The 15303-nt window shown below is 41.6% G+C and overlaps 1 pseudogene; it reads right to left on the bottom strand.

Moving 5' to 3' along the window:
• Nucleotides 1–492: 492 nt before the first annotated feature.
• Nucleotides 493–1136, bottom strand: LOC118833919 (annotated as a pseudogene).
• Between the last annotated feature and the right edge of the window lie 14167 nt (nucleotides 1137–15303).

Below are 15303 nucleotides of genomic sequence, written 5' to 3'. Positions count from 1 at the left end.
GTGATGGGGGCAGGATTGGGAATTTAAGGAGCACAGGACAGTGGCTAGACACTAGCTTGGCTTTTTGAGCACAGCAGAATGGAAGGAAAGGTAGTGGTTATGGAGAGAGTGTGTTTTAGGAATGGGTCATCCTGAGAGTGCTGGGTCTATGGACAAGGCAGTAGATGTGAGATGATGATAGGGAATCACCCATCAGGAGAAAGTGAGAGTGGTAGACAAAGGAGGATGAGAGATCTTAGCAACATAAGGTTTTGCCTACTCCAGAGGGCTCACCTGATGAGGTTAAAGGTTAAAGGATGCCAGTGTTTAGGACTCCATGTTTGAAGAGAAGACTGATTTTATTTCCATAAATAAGTAATCATTCCCATGGAGTGATTAAGTCACATCTTCATGAATTGATTTGAGTAGGCACAAGGGCTCTATGAAAGGTTTGGACACGTCTATTAATAGCTCCTTTTGAAAATGAATAACGGATTTTAATAATTTCTGCATTTATATTTGGAACTCTGGGAAATCAAAATTAACATCTTTGTCAGCTTTTTATAAATGCCAGGAAATGTCTCCATGTTGTGCTTCACATTGTTCTGCTGGGCTTTTTCCAATGGACTTTTATGAGTCTGCTGCTATGTAGTTTCACATGAATTATCTTGCCAACCATTTCACTTGGGAAGACCAAGTCAAGTATTGCATCATGCACAGTGGACAGGATATGGCTCATGGGACTCTTTTTCTGAGCTCTTTTTTTTATAGATTTTTCTTGTTGGCTTATGAAAAATTCTTCTCTGAGCAATAAAGACTATGTATTTGCCACTGAATTTTTTCTCCAATTCACATACTAGCTATAGTTGGATCTTCTGAAAATATTTTAGCAGAAGGACTGGATCAAAGATAATGACAGTTTTTCTGCTACCACCATTCAGTTTTCTGATGTGTTGTGATATTAAACTCTCTTAGGATCCTTTAATGTAAAGTTCATCTTGAAATCCAGGAGAGCCTATGAAATGCCACAGGAAGGAATTCTTCAACCATGACCTTTTGAAGGAGTAGCAAGACTTCCTGGACTGTGGTTGTGAAAAGCCATAAACGTTTGGCTTGTTGCCATTGGGCTTCATGATCTTGGCACTGAAACTGAACATGGCACTGCTTCACTGAGCACTGACTTAGAAAGAGAGGGAGTTCTCAAAAGAGCCCATTATTAGCTTCTTGAGATGACTCTGAGGAGTTCCTATAATTGGTCCTAAGGAGGATGCTGCTTCTGGATATTCAACTCATTCATACCTCATGAAAATTGAGTGATTAAGACTCAGTGTTAAGGATGGTTTAAATGGCTTAGGACAGGGGTGGGGAGCCTGTGACCGAGAAGCCACATGTGGCCTTCTAGGTCCTTGGGTACAGCCTTTTGACTGAGTGCAAGTTTTACAGAACAAATCCTTTTATTAAGGGGATTTGTTCTGGGAAGTTTAGATTCACCCCTATGCCTTGGGATACTGAGGACCAGAGCTGTCCCTGTGGGCATGTGTGAGCTGGATGTGCCAACATATCTTGGGGAAGAGTCCCCATTGTCCTATCCACATGGCTCTCTTTATATTGAGTTTCTAAAAGGATTCCAAAAGATATGCTTAAGTGAATGGAGAGACAGACAGAGATAGAGAAACACCGAGACAGGTGTAGAGAAAAATCAAAGAGAGACAGTCAGAGAGAGAGAGAGAAGAGAGAAAGAGAAAGAAAGACAGAGAGAGAGAAAGCTGAGCATAAGCTAGAGACAGGAGAAACAGGAGAACATGTGAGTAGACTTGGGTTTCTGATTGATTAACATCTGTTCATTGGCCCATTTTCCCCAAGACACCACTGATGGGGTGCTTGGATGGTTGTGCTTGGACTCTAATTCTAACATCACATTTCTCCTTAGCGTCTGCTTGCATGCCTGTGCCTGGACCCCAATTCCAAAATCACATCCAGTTTCAAAATCACATCTCTCCCTAGCCTCAAAACACTATCCCTAGCAGTTTCTCTCTAGCAAAACAGGACAGTATGCCCTAGCTTATCTTTCCTCCTGATACACTGGACAGCTGTACCTATAGAATTTATTAGTTTGGACTCCCTGTGTACATGCTAAATTGGCTGTGCACTGGGCCATAAAGATATTTACTACTTACTGACCTTACTGATATGCGTCCTAGACATAGTCAAATGTATACTCCCTTACATTTATCTTGTCTAACAAGACATTGATGGAAGCAGCCTGGATGTTTCCCATCAGCCCTGACCTTTAGTTGACTTAGTGACGTTTCACAGTTAAAACCACACCTCCAGGTTGCCTCCCCTGGGCTATTTCCCAGTGAACTCTGGGTAAGATACCTGCACAGTAGATACAAAAAATTCATGTTCCTTAAGAACTAACCACCCCTTAACAACTCCCTAATCCCACCCCAAAATGATTAATTAACATATTTAGCCTACATAAACTTTACCTATACCCCTGTAAGGTTGCAGGTTCCCTAAGAACTCTTGCCCACTGAAAAGCATAATAAATCTTTGCCACCTTGACTTAAAGAATGCTTGAGTCCACGAATTTATTCCAGATAGCCTCGACCCTCTCCAGTACTTGGGTCCCTGAGGGGTACTCCCCCTCAACTACCTTGCCTAGGAACTCCAGTTTTGGGGTTGCTGGACTTTGTCTCCCCGACCCTCAACACCACCACCTACATCCCTGTCCATTTAACCCCAACAATGGTAGCCCAGGGAGAGGCTGCAGCAGTCCAGGGCAGTGGTGGAGTTCATCAGCACCAATTCCTAGATCCCATAGAGTTAGAGAGAGATAGAGAGATAGTGGAAGAACCTGGCAATCACAGAGAGGGAAAGCCTCTGGCAGATATTCTTGAACCATGACCTTCTGGAGGAATAGCAAGACTTCCTGGACCAAGGACCTAGAACCAAGCATGAGAACAGGGTAATGTTGATCATAGGTTCAAGAATGCCTTCCCCTCCCCTTCCCCCAACCTCCAACTCAGCTATGGGTTCCTCTCTCCATATTTGCTATCTCTCAGGTTGAGGAGCTCTGCCCTTGCCTCTCCACAACCATCATTACCAAGACTGGAGTTGGGGTAGTGGTGGCTAAGTAGTCCCTAGGGCGCTGCACCAACCAGAATTCCTCATACCATTCCCCCACACCCCTAAAATTATCTAGCTCCAACCTACTTTACTAGCCCTATCTCACATGATTCCTCTTTATGTACTCAATGTTGCAGACAAACTGGCTCGCTCACCTTTACCTGCCCTTGCTTCCATTGTTCCCTATTGTTGGAACACTGTCCCTGCCCCCACATCCCAGGAATATGAAATAGAAGCCCAGAATTCTATTCCCCAGGTTCACCATGAACACTGTGTCCCATTACAAATACAGATCCAAGAATTTTGTCCGGGAGGATCCACATCAAGAACATCTGCCTACAGTCTGCAGACCCCATGATTTTCCCTTTTTTTTTTTGAAAATCAAGACAACACTTTCCCATTTACCAGTCTGGGCCCTTGCTCCTGTTTATTGCTGGGGACTCTCTCCTGGCTGTATTCAACAATCATCCATTCATTTTCTGATGCCTTGGATCATTTCCTTCCATCAACCTAACTAGAGAGAAAGCCTGTTAAGTAGAGTTTATTCATAGTCAGTTTATGAGCAGGGCTAAACTTAAGTGTGAAGAAATCTCAGAGTACAAACTATATGTATTGTTGAAACATTTCAAGGGTATAGCCAGTCATTCAGTATACATTTATTAAGTGCCTACTATGTGCCAGGAACTATGCTAAGAATACAAAAAAGAGGCAAAAGATAGTTCCTGCCCTCAAGGAGTTTATAATCTGATGGGGGAGGGGAAACAACAAGAAAACAAACAGTACAAACAAGTATAGACCAGATAAAGAGGCAATAGTCCACCCAGGGAAGGCACTAGAATTAAAAGGGGTTGGGAAAGGCTTTTTGTAAAGATGGGATTTTAGCTGAGATTTAAAGGAAGGGAGGGAAGTCAGGAGGTGGAGATGAGCAGCCAGTGTTCATCTATCTTAAAATTAGTTTAATTTACTCTATCCTAGTGTTGTACTCTTGTACTTAAAAACTGAACATTTTAGAGAAGTAAATATTCTGAGTTATAGTGGAAAGAGCTCTGAGTCACTAGCCCTGGGTTTGAATCTGAGCTCTGCCAACTACTGTTGTTTGAACCTCAGTTTTCTCATCTATAAAATGTAAGGGTGAGAAAATAATTCTACATTCTTTCTTTATTTTTAGATTCCTTCTAACTCCATTTTGTGACCAGGCCCTGTATGCCCCTCTGCCAACCCTCTTCGTCCCTGATACTGAGGTCACATTATTCTGACAAGTCTGTCCTGCTTTTATTGTCCAGTCCTAGAACAGACCTTGGTCCAACTGGTATCTTTAATTGCTCTTCTGGTTGGGGATGGGGGGTGGAGGGTGGGGAGGAGAGTAAGGCTCTTTCCCCATGTCTGTCTGGCACTTCTATCTGGCCTGTGACATAGATCCTTGAAGATGTTCTCCTCTTCTCTGCTCCCCACCCCCACCTCTCTCAATTCAGGATTAAAACATCCTGGATATTTTCTTCTCTTATTTATTAATTGGGACCAAAAACAAACAAACCAGACAAAATCCAAAATCCAATACCACTGGCCAGAACAAGGTCAAAACATCCTGTGAGGAGATTCTGTGGGGATCGCAGAGGCTCCTTCCTCAAACCAGAGTCATCAAGGAAAGGCCAGCACTGAGTTTCAGGATGTCCCACCTGGTTGCAAAGTTAACACAAACTGCCCTGAAGTTTATTCTACAATGTCATGCCTCTCAATAGCCCTTGTTTGGGAGTGGAGGATGAAGGTGCTCTAAGTCTACTAGCATACAGGAACAAAATTGGGGGAGGAAAGAGTCTAGATCTGTGATTTCATTAGGGAGTTCCCTGGGGTAGAAACCCTCTCCATTGATTCACAAGAACAACTTACCTGTAACTTCCAGTTTTGGAGGGTTGGCTTGGAACATTGACTAAGAAGTTAAATAGCTTGCCCATAGTTACACTGCTAATTTATGCCAAAGGGATGGTTTGAACCCAGGGTTCTTGACTCCAAGACTTGTTCTCTACCTGCTGTACCAAATTGCTCCTCTTGATTCCTACTACAATTTAAAAAATACTAAAGATTATGACATTGGCATTTTAACACAGATTACCCAACACAACTCCTTGTTCTACCTTCATCCTCATCACTATTTTGGGGGGATCTGAACCTGGAATCCTTCTACCAATGCAGATCTGCACTTTCTCTGCAACTTAGAGAGAGACAGGAGAGCTTTGCCCAGGGTCAAAGGAATTGGTATATCTTAGTAGTTCCTAAACAGAAAGTGAAGGTAGAAAACTACAGAAGAGCAGCCCTGGATAGTAGCTGGATCTGGAACTGGACAGTGGAAGTAGGATGAATCTAGATTTCCATGACTTTGATTGAGGCCAGCTTTCTATCTCCAACCTATCCTGACTCTTACCACCATTTAAAGAAAAGTGACAAATCCATGTTGATGACATATAGAATGAGTTAACCTCTAAATTCCACAATCGCCTTTGGAAAGAGGAATTTTCTCATCGAGAACTAGCAGGGTAATATAACTAAGACTCAAAACATGGTCAATATGTCACTGGAGCCTGGCTTTCATCTAGGTGGGTACTTTCTTCTTTGGTACAGATCTCAGTGCATTCTATCTTATAGGATCGAGTACAGATTATCCCAATAATTATCAGTAAGTAGATTACTTAGTATGCTGGAATGCCTTCCTCTAGATCTCTTGACATTACAACATATGAGTATCCATACTCATGGGGTGATGAATTCTTTTGCCATGGCAATACATAAAACAACTCGTCACCTTTAATGTGTAAAAATGGCTTCTACTAATACCAAACAGACTAGCCACCTACTTTCTATATTCTGAAAAGACTATTGAGCTTTGTAAAGACTCCAATGACTGCTGTAGACAGTGACTGTGTTATGTCATAGTTTCTATTTCCATTATGTATTGAAAACAACCTTAGAAAATGAGTCACATTTTCAGACAGGTTTATGTACACACACATTTGCAGACACTATGCATGAATGTTTTATAAATGATATACTGATGAACAGCTAATGCTGCAGTTATTTTTAAATTACATTTTATTTTTTTCAATCAGTAAACATCTTCCTTCTTACCCTTCCACCCCAACCACACCTCCTCCTCCCTGCATTGAGAATGAAAGAAAAGCTAAACCCATGCTACAACAAAACAAATTTGGAGCACGACAGATTTCCTCAATGGCCATGTCCAAAAACAAAACAAAACAACAAAATACGTATTCTGCAATCTGAGTCCTATACTTCTCCATCAGAGGTAGGTAGCCTGTTTCATCATTAGACCTTTGCAATTGTGGTTGGCTATTACACCGGTCAGAATTCCTAATTCTTTCAAAATTGTTTGTCTTTATGATATTGTTGTCTTTATATAAACAATTGTGCTGCTGATAATGTTTACTTCTCTATGCATTGGTGCATACAAGTCTTCCCAGGTTTCTCTGAAACCATTCCCTTCATAATTTCTTACAGCACAGTAGTATTCCATCACATTTATATAGCATGCTTGGTTTAGCCATTGCTAAATCTATAGGTACCCCCTCAGTTTCTACTTCTTTGCCATCTCAAAAAGAGCCATAAATATTGTACATCTTGAGTTTGTTTTGCTTGGGGCTAATTCTTCCCTTAAAGTACCTTCCCTCTAATTCCCCCTTCTCCCCTTTTCTCTTCTAATTCCCTGTTGAGGGAAATGTATTTCTGTACCAGCTGTGTAAGTGTATGTGTTCTTGCCTGTTTTGATCAGTTCAGATGAGAGTAAGGTCTTAGTCTTAATTCTTAGTCTGCATTTTAAACTCTTCATAAAGGGGCCACCCCAACCTTTCCTAAATAATTTTCCCTCAACTCACTGTGACCCTGTGGACCAACTGTCCATGGGATTTTCCTGGCAAATATACTGGAGTGGTTTGCCATTTTTTTCTCTTGATTAAATTCAGGCAGGGGTTACTTGACTTGCCCAGGGTCACACAACTAGTAAGTGTCTGAGATCACATTTAAACTCTGGTCTTTCTGACTCCAGGCCCAGGCACCACCTAGCATCTTCCAAATCACCTCAGTTGATTATCTCCAACTAATCCTGTGTATATCTTGTTTGCAGAGAGTAGTTTTTATGTTGCCTCCCCTAAGTACACTGTGGGCTATTTGAAAAAGATCTTGTTATTGCCTTTCTTTGTAATAAATGCTTACTGACTATTTAAAATGCAAATGCTCTTAGGCTTGGGGAGTGAGGAAAGAGGCCTAGAGACAGTCTGTGAAGGGCACTGGAAGGGTAATCCAAACATCATCATCCTCACTGGTATCCCCATGCTCACATTAAATTTTAAAAGTTTGCTAGTCATCTAAAATCAAAGTTTATAAAGTTTTTGAAATACTTAAAATGCATTAGAACCTAAGGAAGACAAGAACAAAGATTCATTTTTCAAGTAGTTCATAAGTTAACTGCACAATAGTGGTTAAAATGCAATGCTGAGCTACAGGGTAAATGGGCAATTCATCATCCTATCATCCGACCTCCAATTTGTGTCTGCTCCGTGGTTCAGGCAGTTGTCTTTGGAGGAGAGCTCAGAGACCTGGGATTGGAGAGTCACAGGCTTAGAGCTGAAAGGGACCTCACAGACCATGGTCCAATGCTCTCATTTGACAGTTGAGGAAACTGAGGCTAGCGGAAGGAGCTCAGGGGAAGAAAAACAGGTACCTAAATTTGTTCTGATGTTCTCACTTGATCCTAGCTCAGTTCCAGTTTCAAAATAAAAACATACCGTGCATTGCAGTATTACTTTTGCCAATTTTTCTGTATGCGTCGATTGTTTCCCACTGTGAGTACTGGCTGAACAAAGTGCTGAAGGCAAGACCAACAATAACAGCTTATATCTGAATAGCACGTTGCATTTTACAAAGGCCTTTTTGTACATTATCTGATCTGGATTCCACACCTGGCTCTATCAATTATTTAGTTGTATAACCAACCTTGGGCAAGTCATTTTTTTCTTGACCAGACCAGCATAGGAGAAAGAGCAAGGGATTTGGAGCTCACTGGCCTCGGTTCAAATCCCAGCCCTGCCACTTACAACCTATGTGGCCCTGGGTAAGTCACATAACATCTTGAGTATGCTTCCTCATCTGTAAAACGAGGGAGGTTGTACTAGATGATTCCCAAGGTCCCTTCCAGTTCTGGATCCTGGGAACCTTGTCTCTAAAACAGGGATCATAATGTTTACACATCTACTTTATAAAGCAGGTGTGAGAATCAGAGAATGGATGTGAAAGTACTTTACAAACTAAAAAGTGCTATACAAATGTAAGGCATTCTTAGCAATAATAGTAATCACTCACTAATACTTTTAAAATATAAAGAAAATAGATCTAACTGGGATTTTAAAAACTTTACAATGACAATTTTTTTTAAGGGAAGGGAATACACATTTATCAAAAGCCTATGTGCCAGGCACCGTGCTAAGTGATTTACAAATACTATCTCACTGGATCCTCATAACAATCCTGGGAAATAGGTGCTACTATTATGATCCCCATTTTACCGTTCAGGAAACAAGGCAGACAGAGGTTAAATGACTTTCCCAGGGTCACACAGCTAGCTAGTAAGTGTAATGATGTCATTCTAAAGGAAGGAGAGAAAATGTAGCTGAGAATCATTTTTCTTCTGAAAAATCTTTTATTAGGAAATACAGGGGAACATTTAGCTAATTAGGAACCTCTTGGCAACCTGGTTAAAAGAACTATTAGGACTGTAAGATTTAGAGCTGCAAGGGCTCCTCTGGTCCAATCCTTCTCATTACAGAGAAGTACTCAGCGCTCAGCAGGCAGGGAGTGGCAGAGCGGTGAGCTTCAGTTCCAGCTCCTTGGATTCCAAGTCAAGTCTTTCCCATGTATGAACCATAAACCTATGAGTCTATGATCCATGATGCCTCAGGATAGGAGAGAGTTGATAGATGTTTGGTAAATAGGTGGCCAGGCTGCAGAACAATAATTTCCATTTTAAACAATTACTAATGGCACCTGTAAATATCAAGGCAATATCTATGGATAGAGCGCTCTGCTTGGAGTCAGGAAGACATCTTTGTGAGTTCCAATCTGGCTTCGGACACTTACTAACTGTGTGATCCTGGGTAAGTCCCTTGTTTGCCTCAGTTTCCTTATCAGTGAAAATGAGCTGGAAAAGGAAATGGCAAGCCACTCCAGTTATCTTTGCCAAGAAAACACAAAGTGGGGTCACAATGAGTCTGACATGATAGAAAACAACTGAACAACAAAAACAGGACTACAATCATAAAACCTGAGCAAACCAGTGTCCAGACATATGCAATAAATGGCCTAAGTGGTCAGAAAAGGGTTGAATTATTTCTTGATGGAGTTTAATGGACGAGGAGTGATTTTAAATTATATTGATGAGGAGAAATGTGCTTTTATTTAGGTAAAATGGTAGCACTTGTAAGTAGGGACTTTGATAGAGAATTTTTTGAGCTAAAAGGACCTTAGACAAGATCTACCCCCACTCTTACATTTTACAAGTGAGAAAACTTATAGTCAGAGATGTCACATGACTAGGCCAAGATCACAAAGCTGGCAGGACTGAGATTAGAACCCAGGTCTTCTGACTGACACTCTAGTTATCATTTTACCACATTAGAAAGAAGTACTTCCAGGATGGCAGAAAATAATCATTTGTAGGGGTTGAGGCCCACAGTCATCGCCATGGAGATTTGGTGGGAAGGGTTTGTATTTGCTTTCTCAATGTAATACATTTGTTGGACAATTAGTTGGTGTAGTAGAGTATCAACCTTAAAGTCCGGAAGACTCATCTTTGTGAGCTCAAATCCTGGCATCAGATACCTTACTAGCTGTGTGACCCTGGGCAAGTCCCTGAACTCTGTTTGCCTCAGTTTCCTCATCTGTAAAATGGGCTAGAGAAGGAAACTGGCAAATCACTCTAGTATCTTTGCCAAGAAAACTCCAAATGGGGTCGTCCAGAGTTGGACGTGACTGAAAAGACTCAACAACAACAACAAAACGCAGATGGTGAGAGGTGGTGTGCTGGATGTGGCGGAGGCGTTCTGTATTTGGGGTCCCGGGACCTTAGTTCAAATCCGAGATCTACCATTATTTATCTGGGCGACTTTGGGCGATGGTGACTTAACCTCTCTGTTTCCTCATCTGTAAAACGAGGGAGTTGTACTGGGCGACCTCTAAGGTCTCTCTCAGCTCTAAATCTACGGCCCTGTGATTTCATGATGCTAACGTGTCTATGTATTACATGTGTTATATTTTTACAGCACCTTTTCTTTCCTTGTGGCCGCATGATTGGAGTGAATTTTGTAAAGCGGCTCTGTTGGATCCTATTAGGTCTGAAATGCTCAGCTATGTCTCTCGTTAAGAGTTCTTAGTTTGAGAGTCTGTAAACTTAACGAAAATTTTTTTGGACAGTTGTACTTCAATATAGTTGATTTCTTTTGTAATCCTCTGTATTTCACGATATGCGTTTTTCTGTGAGGAGACCTATAAGGCTTAACTAGACTGCCAGAGGGATCTATGACACACCAAAAGGTCAAGAATCCTCTGGATCAGAGGGATGGCGCAGTTTCAGATTAATCTTCTTTGCAGAAATGAGGCTGCATCCGAAATTACTATGTGATAATAATAAATGTAAAAAATGTAGTGAATTACTACACACTTGCCTTTCTGGTAAACTGACTTGTCCCTTCTCTGGGGCAGGTACCACGATGCCTGTGGGGTGAGACACAGACATGTCACAATCACCCCTTCATCCATCCACGTTCCTATCTGGTTAGCACATCACCTCCATAAGGGAAGACTCTCTGGGCTACCTACACAACAGCAGTTTGTGTGGCAAAGGATTATTTGGATAATTTCTTTCTTTTTTTTTTGAGGATAAAATCAAATCTGTGCCAAGGCAATAGGCTCATGATTATTCTTGAATCCACCAGTTAACACCTGGGGCGCAGCTAGGTGGCACCGGCCCTGGAGTCAGGAGGACCTGAGTTCAAATCGGACCTCAGGCACTTGACACATTTGCTAGCTGTGTGACCTTGGGCAAGTCACTTAACCCCAATTGCCCTGCCTTCTCCCCACTAAAATAAATAAATAGATAGATAGATAGTTAAATAAATAAACAAATAAATAATACCTGGTCTTCCTTCTCCTGGAATACTAACTAAACCTCTGCAAGCCAATGCACTGATTTACTAGTTTACTATTCCCCCCACCCCTAATTTAAAGGATGCTCAGTCATCTTCTGACTGCTTCTTGCTTGCCTTGGAGGACTGGTAATCGAACTAAAACTGGCTCTATCAAAGTAGCAATCCCCGGGCTTCAGGCCTCTTCTTCCTGCTAGCCTTGAGGTAGAAGGATCACTCTTTCAGGGTGGTGGAGAGGGTGCCCTTTCGCCCAACTGGGCAGAAGGTCATGAACTCATGGGTTCCTGGGCAAGTCCGTGTCTGGGATGGGGCCACCACATGTTTGTGTCTTCTTTCCCTTGGTACAAGGTCTTGTGGAACTTCAAAAAGCAGCTGGCATCCCCAGACACTCAGCAACAGACTTCTGGTTGCTGGTGAAGTAGCAGATAGTGACCAAATGTTTGGGAGGGAACGAATCCCCCCCAGAGAGAGGAATAATCAAAAGACAGAGAGCCCTGCTCGGTGTTGATCTGCCAGTACTCAGTGGAGGTGAATTGAAAAATAGATAATGAGCAGCTCTCAAAAAGGATCTGTTTGTAAACAACCAAAAAAAGTCTGAATATTAGCCTTTCTTTGAGGCAGCTAGGTAGTGCAGTGGATAGATCCCTGGGCCTGGAGTAAGGAAGACCTGGGTTCAAATCCTGCTGGGCAAGTCATTTAACCTCTGTTTGCCTCAGTTTTCTTATCTGTGAAATGAGGAGAATAATAGCACCTACCTCCCAGGGCTGTTGTTAGGATCAAATGACATAATAATTGTAAAGCACTTAAAACAGTGCCTGGCTCAGAGTAAATGCTACGTTTTTGTTGTTGGGCTGTTTCATTCATAATCTTTGGGGTTTTTGTGGCAAAGATCCTGGAGTGGTTTGCCATTTCCTTCTCCAGCTCATTTTACAAATGAGGAACTGAGGCAAACAGGGTTACAGGGTTAAGTGACTCCCCCAGGATCATGCAGCATTTGAACTCAGCTCCTCCTGGCTCTAGAACTGGGGCTCTATCCTCTTCCTCACCGGGCTGCCCATAAGCACCATATAAATATTAGCTATCGTTACTATCATTGCTTCGTATTCTCTTTGTGAATCAGATTGTCCATCCCCAACTTAATTCATATTTTTATTCTGGGTAAAAAGCTGTCCTTTCTCCCTCCTGCACCCCCCCTCTCATTTTCTCCAGGAAGGACTTCCTTACGCTTCAGCCCCAAATAGAATTGTTTCTCAGGAATCTAAGATGGGATGATACTGAAGTACTGAGAGCCCAGTTCCCCTATTGAGGAAGGTGGTAATACCAGAGCAATAAACCCCGGAGAGGTAAAGGACACGGATTGGTGGAGGTTGCCAGCCAGGCCCAGTGGCCTCAGCCTAGCAGTTCCTGGGAAGCCACTATGTTAGACTAGGATGTAAGTCCCTTGAGAGTGTTTTCTCCAGCTTTAGAAAATCTTTGAATTTTTGTACCTTGTTTCTGGAACAGCGCTAGCCTCAAAATAGGTGCTAAATAAGTGCTTATTGACTGACTGATTGCAACTCACTGTAGCTGCCCTCTGTTCCCGTAACTCTACTGGTTTCCAATAGTTACTAAACTAAGGGATGTGCCTTTATGTTCCCCATACAGAATTTTTTTCAGTAGGACATAAATAGTATTTTGATGGCATTGTTTGATTTAATCACATGTATATCCACAGAGATAGATCTTAATGGGTATTCTTCATTCCTGTCCCCAGAGCATCAGAGAGAAAATACTAAAAACTGCACACATATTATAATACATTTACCAAGGACCACACTAGAAGTCCTTATGGTTTTGTTTGTTTTTTTTCCAAGATATTTCCAGACTCCAACAATATCATAGAATCTTAGAGAGGGAAGGTGCTTCAGAGATCATTTGGTTCAACCTGTCTACACCACAGCAAAAATCCTTTCAATTAAGTCCAAACATACCTCACAAATGGTCACCCTGTCTTTGTTTGAAGAGTCTTGGTTAGATGTAGGAGGAGAAAGACTCAAGCTGAAAAAGAAGATAGGAGATTTGGAGCGTGTGGGAATTGTGAAGAAGACCAGAAACTGGAGAGGGACATTCTGGTAAAGGCAAAAAAGAGGACTTAAGGTGAGGAACTTGAGCTAACAGAGTCTTTTAGAGGAAGAGGAAGACTTGGGCAGAAGACTCCAAGGCAAACAAGGACCTCATAAAACAGATCACAGGAAAATACAGATCAAGGAGTAAGAAGCCAGAGCCAGGATGTATTTGATTTATGGTCCAGGAAATAAATGCAATACGTTTCTACCTGGGAACATATTCTTCCATCCATTTTGGTAGAAAGTAATTCAATTCATGATAACATACTTTCAATTTTCTGGGCATTTAAAATACAATTTTAAGAGGAAGAAGCTGGAGTTAGCACCATCTCCAGAGATCAAGGCATCATAGAGTTGGAAGGGACCTGAAGCTGGAGCTTTCCTTGAAAGCATTTTGTTGGGGGTAGTTGTCGTTTTTGTATCTGCCTAACAGTAAAACAAACAAAAAATGTACTTTAAAATATTAACTTTATTATATATTTATTACATAAAAATATATTTATATAAAATATTTATATATGTTTGTATATTTAAAAGGAATAGCAAGGTTTGCAGTTTCATGTACAATCATCTTTTTTTTATTATACTATCTACGTTATGGAAATGCTTGTTTTAGTCCATAAATTAAAAATAAAATCATTTTTTAAAGCAAAAAAATAATTTAGGCTTTCATTATTCTTCTTTAAACTGCCTTCTTTCCCATTTATTTAACTAAAATATCTGTTACCCTACATCTGAACAATTAGGAAATAACATAAATTTAGGCACCCTAAACTTTCATCTTTCACAATCAATGGCAGTACACACAAAGAAGGCCATGCTGTTCAGAGAAAAAATGTGAGCTCAGGCCAAAGTACCACAACTACTGTTAGTGACATCTCAGAAGCTGAGGAATTCTCTACGGCTGTGTCCTATCTTCCTGTGTTTACCTGTCAAACACAGGGGAAACTGAGTTGTGGTGGTTTCCCTCCCACAGACTATAGTCCAAGACAGGAAGGAGCAGGATTGTCCCAAAAAACTAAGATCAAAAGCTAGATCAAAGCACAGAACAAGGAAATCTAAGTTTATAAGAGTTTTCTTTAAAAAAAAAAAGCAAAAATCTGGACAAGTTAGAATGATAAAAGATCTGCCCTGTCATGTTCCTTTGGAATGCCACATGCTTGCTGAAGAACATAATTTATCTTTCCATAATATGCACAACTCTTGGATAATAATTATGATTGTTATTAAAGAGGAATACATAACTGCCTTAAAACTTTTTAAAAAAAGTCAACTTTCATTCACGTTATTGGTCTCTAAATGTATATTTTCATCTAATGGCATTGAAAACAACTTTTTACAAATGTTAATAGAGGGATCATTTTGGCTGTGCCTCTAACCTTGCCTGACCTTGAAATGGGCTTCGGTTCCTTTCTCTGGGAAACGAAAAAGAAAAAAAGTAGAAGAAGGGTCTGGATTCCTGGATTCTGTGAGTTGTACCAGCCCTTCCTGCTCTCAAACTCTGTGGGGAAGTTTGAATTAAACACAATAAAGTTTCTTATGTTTGGATGTGTACTTGTCTTCTCAAAGGAGGGTGGGTGGGTGATATAAACTTTAAGTGCATGGACATCCCAGGGGGTGGTCGTAGTTTGAAGCTGAGATAGAGGGGTGGGAAACCCCAGAATACCCAAGGTCCCCAGGAGGAGAGGAAGTGCTGGCGAGAGAGCCCAGGCAGGTCCCAGGGGACGCCGCTCCAAGGAGCCCACGCCTGGGCGGACGCCGGACTCTGTCCCCGGCCGCACCCCCTCCAGGGCGGAGCATGAGCCCAGCAGGCGCCCGGCGGGATGCCCCTCCCCTGGGCAGCTGAGACTGCAAAGCTCCCGGCAACGGTCAGAGCGGGAGGA

The sequence above is a fragment of the Trichosurus vulpecula genome, chromosome 1 (genome assembly GCF_011100635.1).
Source record: "Trichosurus vulpecula isolate mTriVul1 chromosome 1, mTriVul1.pri, whole genome shotgun sequence".
Lineage (NCBI taxonomy): Eukaryota > Metazoa > Chordata > Mammalia > Diprotodontia > Phalangeridae > Trichosurus > Trichosurus vulpecula.
Note: the sequence above shows the minus strand (reverse complement) of the source record. Positions and strands in the feature narration are given on the sequence as shown.